The sequence below is a fragment of the Silene latifolia genome, chromosome X (genome assembly GCF_048544455.1).
Source record: "Silene latifolia isolate original U9 population chromosome X, ASM4854445v1, whole genome shotgun sequence".
Lineage (NCBI taxonomy): Eukaryota > Viridiplantae > Streptophyta > Magnoliopsida > Caryophyllales > Caryophyllaceae > Silene > Silene latifolia.
The window spans coordinates 48,810,232-48,816,139 of NC_133537.1; the positions used below are offsets into that span (position 1 = coordinate 48,810,232).

The 5,908-nt window shown below is 43.4% G+C and overlaps 1 non-coding gene across 1 annotated transcript; it reads left to right on the plus strand.

Annotated features, from left to right (window-relative positions):
* The first annotated feature begins 826 nt into the window (after positions 1–826).
* LOC141625078 (small nucleolar RNA R71) lies at positions 827–933 on the plus strand. The gene has a single exon (XR_012534875.1). It is a non-coding gene; the product is annotated as a small nucleolar RNA R71 (small nucleolar RNA).
* Positions 934–5,908: the final 4,975 nt, after the last annotated feature.

The window sequence follows — 5,908 nt, forward strand, 5'->3', positions numbered from 1 at the left end:
TTCTGGTCCCTCATGTGAACGACCGCTTCTCAGATTGATGAAATTTACCGTCTCGTGTGGATTCTTCTCATTTTGAGTCGGTAATTGACCCTGCTTTCTTGTGGACTGATTAGTGGCTAACTGGGCAACTTGAGTTTCAAGTGCCTTTATGGACGCATCTTTCTGTTGATCACTCAATTGCCACTGCTTCGTGAAGGCTCGCAACATAGACTTAAGCTCACCAATTTCACTCACCCCACCAGAAGATGATGCACCATGGTTAGGAGGAGTAAAAGAAGGGGGCTTTTGAAAGCCTTGTTGATTCTTGTGTGGAGGGACATAAGGTCTTTGGCAGTGCGGAGGAGGAGTAGGATTGAGCACATTCGACTAGTCCACCTCAGTTGGGATGGATCGCCCCTTGATTATTGTAATAGGACCCCCTCCTTGCCTATATTGCTAAAAGGCAAGGACTTGTTCCTTCTCTACAAAGAGCCAACAACAAAGTGTGGCCATCATTACTCCCACATCTCTCACATGAAACGGTCTCTCCCCTAGTAAGAACATGGACCGTCCGAGGCTCCCAATGACTTGTAATTCCAACTTGTCGAACCTAGCATTCATGGTCTCCGGTGAGCCAAAACTCGCTTATCAACCGCATGAACTGTCCTAATCCCATCCCTCGGGTTACCATATTCAAGACTTTGTGATTCGCCATCTCTTCAATAAGGGACCATCCCTTATCATCATCTCGTATTCTCCGAAATCTTCCAATAGATGTCGCATCAAGTATGGCTCTGGTCGTCATACAGACCCATTGTAGAAGCGATTAGCTAGAAACCATGGGTCAAAACCATGGTGAGGGATAAACCTCACCAACTTCTTGAATCGTGACCATGCTTCATAGAAACTTTCATCGGGAGCCTGTCTGAAACTAGTAATCTTGGCCCTCAGCAAATTGGTGCGTTGTGGAGGGAAATATCTCTTGTAAAATGCAAGAGCAAGAGACTCCCAATCAGAACCCCAACGGTTGTGCGGTCCAGTCGAGTCGACCACTCCCTGGCCTGAATCGGCTAAAGAGAAAGGAAATAGAACTTCCTTAATCTTGTCCAGAGTTACCCCCTTAGTGGCGGGGATAGTAGAACGAATGTCGGTAAAGGTCTCCATATGCTTCCTCGGATCTTCACCTGCCACACCTCTATAGATATTCCTCTCCACCAGATTGAAATAAGAAGGACGGATATCGAATGTATTACCATCCTCAGTCTGGAGATTGAAACCCTTCGGAATAGAGGATGCTTTAGGCACTGAATGACTGGAAAGCTTTGGCATCTTTACTGTAGAAATCGGACTGTCTTTCGCGAAAAGAGAATGATCTAGCTCTGGCTCGAAAGTACTCAAGTCTTCCTTTCGTGATTTCCTTAGCAGACGGAGTCTATGCTTGAATAATCTCTCCGGTTCTGAATCAGCTGAAACTAATTCAAACCTGTCTGACCTGGGCATAAACAACACTGAAAGAAAATAATAAGAACGGTCTCAAGGAATGAAAATTCCCTGAGACAGATACAATAAACGAAACAACAACAAATAGGACAATTGCCTCCCCGGCAACGGCGCCAAAATTTGACACGTTTGTCGTATACCTGTCAAAAATAAACTAACTCAACTAACTATATAGCTAGGGAAGTCAGGTCGATCTCTCATGAGGAGGCAAGATATTTGTAGAAGTCCGTCTATTTGGTCACAAATGGGGGGGTTGTTTGATTTGTTATCTAAACTACGAGATTTAAAGGAAAGAGGAATAAAGGGTAAGAGCAATAAAAGCAGAGAAAAAGGATAAAACTATCAGATAGAGAGGGACATGTCAGGATTTCGGTTCACTACGGTAGTCCAGTGACTCATTGTAAATGACTCGATTTAATTAATGTAAGACGGATGTTGAAAGGTCCTTTCGATCCACTTTCTATCCTAAAATACCACTAACTTAACTTTCATTCTCGTCAGGGTAGTCTACTGTTCATAGCAGGCCTATTTAGTCCAATCTTTCGATCTAGGATTAATTTTAGCCAGATTAAAGGTTAACTCAGAAGTGTGGACTCAACTAAGTTGAATAAATACAGTCAAATTGCTATGGTGACAGAGTCTCGTAATTATTTCATCTGTTTCATTTACTACATCGTCACAATCCTACCCATGATCCCCTAATCCCAACATGAAAGGGGTTTAGCTACTCATGTCGCTAATTAAACTAACAATGCAGATAAAATTCAAAGATAAACATAATGAAATAAACAATAAATTGCATAAAAGTAAATTAGGGCAGAAGAATAAATGTAACGAAACGAAGAATTAAAGCAACAAGAGATTAATTATTAATAAGAGAAGAGAAAGAATTACAATCGATGTGAATCCGGCGTAAAGAACACAAAATCCAAGCGAAAGTAATCCCGAAATAAAGTTACAGTAGAGAGGAATGAAGTACGCAGTAAAAGTTTCATAATTGAAAAGTAGATAAAAAAAAGATCCTAATAACCTAGTTAACGTAGGTTTTAAATAGTAAAGTACTTAAGTTTTGCGAAATTAAACAACATACGGGCTGTTTAAAGCCCATAATCAGCGAAACCACTCGATCGAGTGGATTAAAACCACTCGATCGAGCAAACACCTCAGCAAATCTACTCGATCGAGTAGAAAGTTACTCGATCGAGTAATCGCCTTTCTGAGCTAAGGATCGAGTGGAAAACCACTCGATCGACCAATCTGGGACGTAAAAATCACTCGATCGAGTGATTAAACTGCTCGATCGAGTTCTTGGTCTTCATTTCAGCTCAAGTCCGTGCCTAAATGCCTCGTAATCCGTGCCATGACGCTTTCAAGTGCAGTATCTCACTCTGGAAAAATCCCGTCTCCTCTAAATGCATGCAAAAAGGACGAAAAAGAGTACGATTCCACTACTTCCGCGTTTCTTTCTACAAAATGGACAAAACGAACCAAAGTAGCCAATTCGGGGCAAAATACCATAAAAACAGTATAAAAATGCATAGAAATGCGTGCTGAAATAGGCTAAAAAGACTATATATTATGCACGTATCAAATCTCCCCAAACCGAACCTTTACTCGTCCTCGAGTAAACTCAAAACTAAACTAATGGAACCGAAATGATAACTCAGAGCTAGCTTAACTTGTCTACTTGAACCAATTTAATGCAACAAAAACTAACAGTTAAAGCTAAGCAGTCAATACGCAAACGAATTATAAGCTGTTCAGAAATATAGCCAACCTATCGACCTTGTAAGACCAACAAAATCGGACTCTCTCGTGGTCACTCTTCTCTCATGAAGCAAAGGGTGAATGTTATATGTAAAAGAGAGAAGAAAAGACAGTCACTCACCTAACTGCGACCTACATAGCATGCATGCAACAAAAATGAAAGACAATTCAAGTACTAATGCACACACTCCAACCAATAATGTCCGTCAAAGCCGAGGGCTTACAAATTATTTGAGAATAGTGAGGTTCAGGTGAGAAAAGGCAAAACATGTTATGGAAATGTGGAGGTAAATGCGTCAAGTTAGTTCCTAACAGGACCATAATGAAACAATCCAAAACTCAACTGACTGAAAGACTAAGTACAAGTGCCCTTCATTTGGCACAAAGCTCACTAAACTCAAACACAATCTCCTCAAAACGTATGGGATAAAACGGAGGAGTCAGACGGTCACAAACTTCCCTTTTTTAACATCGTCTGAACGAACTAGCTGAAACAAACAACTTTTTTTTCAAACTTTCTTTCTTTTTTTTTTCTCCTGTTCACGTGATTCAACCTTCTTCTTTTTTTCATTTTTTTTTCTTTCTTTCACGTTTTTTTTTTTCAATTCTCTTTTTTTCTCTTTCTTTTCCTCCTTCCTCTATACTTACACCAACTCCAAACAAGAAATACGGGCCAAAATGCAACGGAAAATCATACCACAAAAGAACATACTAACTAGCTTGACTAGGCAGGCTTAGTTTGAGATGTAGCTGATGGGTCAAAAAGGCAAATTTGCTAATGTGGAGCTAAATGGGTGAAAAATATAAAGAAAGGGAAATTTGCAAGCACCTCCCTGCATGTGACACCAACCACAAACCCGAATATGTGCATTTGACAAGAAATTGAATGTCATAAAAGTGCAAAAATAATGAACATGCTATGCAAGGAGTACTACTCTCAATTCCTAATGAACTGGTCATGAATGTCACCAGTTATGGGCTCTAAAACTCAGAATTTTTCAAGTAGTTTGCCAATTTATCAGGTCAAGTCTAGACAGTCGGCTATATTTGAACAGAAACTCGTATACTATGCGTATAACAAAGCTAATAACTATCAAAAGAAGTGCAGGGCTTAAACAAAAAGACAAGTTATAGTGCATTATCATCACGGAAATCTACCGTTCCGACTCAACCTATATGCAAAAATAAACGTGAAATTTTTTTTGAATTTTTTGAAATTTTCTAAAATTTTTGGATTTTTGATTTTTTATGAAAATAAACAACAATGCAGGCTGAAAAATAAACGTGAATGCAAAACTAATGCAAATGCAGACTCAAAAGGACGCAATACCCTCCCCAAACCAAAACGGACAACGCCCTCGTTGTCCTCCAGCATACACCAGCAGATATATACAAGGGAACGGGAATATACAACCAATCAATAAAAAACAATAAAAATAAAGGAGACAAAATAAAAGAGTAAGAGATACATACAAAATACGAACTTCCCCAAACCGGCCAGAAAACTGGGGAAGTGAGTAGACCAGTAGCTACTCGTCGTCGTCGTCGTCACTGGTGTCACGGATCTCCTCCACCCTGAACTCCGGGTCTCTCTCCTCCTCTCTCTCCTCCTCTCGCTCCTCGGCTCGAGCTCTCTTCACTGCCACCTCGGGTCCTCGTCCTCCTCCTCGTCGGCGGACTCGGGTACCCCTCAGCTGGGAACCGGAAGAAGGAAGAGTGTGGCCAACCCTCTGGAATCGGACGGTGTCGCCGCAAGTGGTACTCGTACAGAGGATGCAAGGCAAGAGCCATGTCCCTCTCCATACGAGCCTGACGCGCTGTAATCTCAAGCAACAAACCGTAAACGGCGCCCCATTGGTCCATGACCGCGGGCACCACAAAGGGAGGAGGTGGTACGAAAGTAGCCGGTAAGACCGGCTCAGTCTGTGTATGGTCAGTGGGAGTGGGAGTAGGAGTAGGAGTGGTAGTGGTAGTGGGAGTAGGGGTCGGATCGGAAGTAGCCGTGGAAGGCTGGGCACTCCCTGAAGGTGTAGACCCCTCTCCGGTCTCAAGACGCCGCTTCTTGGCGGCGGGTGCAGCAGGAGTAGGTCTAGGTGGAAGGAGAAGGTGAGGTAGTGGTGGCAGACGGGCGCCCCTAGCAATAGTAGGAAGGGGCTCAAGACGGGGGAGAGTGGCACAAGGTAAGTCTACAGACAAGGAGCCGTCAATCTTCCAAGTCTGGTAGTCTGGGGTCAGCCAATGCTGAGAAAGCATGGCGTCCAGACTCAGTAGCCTCTCTCCCTCGAGGTACTGCAGGTCACGAGGCCAAACGGGGAAAAGGCGACGGGCAAGAATGGTGGCTATGCCACCGCAGGCAATGGTTCCCGTCTCCTTCTTCCCCTGACTCAGAAGGTACTGGGCGGTCAAATAAGCTATGTTGAGGGTAAAAGGACCCTCGCAGTCGATGTTTAGGTAACCGCCCAGGATGGAGAGCTCGGTGTTGGTCATGTTGTTCGGCTCCTTTCGGCCGAAAATAGTGCTCCTCATCAGTCTAAGGAAACAACGGACAGGGGGAAGGTGGACCTGATGGAGCTTCCGCTCCCTGAAGGTGGTCTGGGCCAAGCACCGCCAAAGCTGACGGTAGACCTTCCTCGGGGCAGCAGTCAGGCCCGTAGAGGAAAGG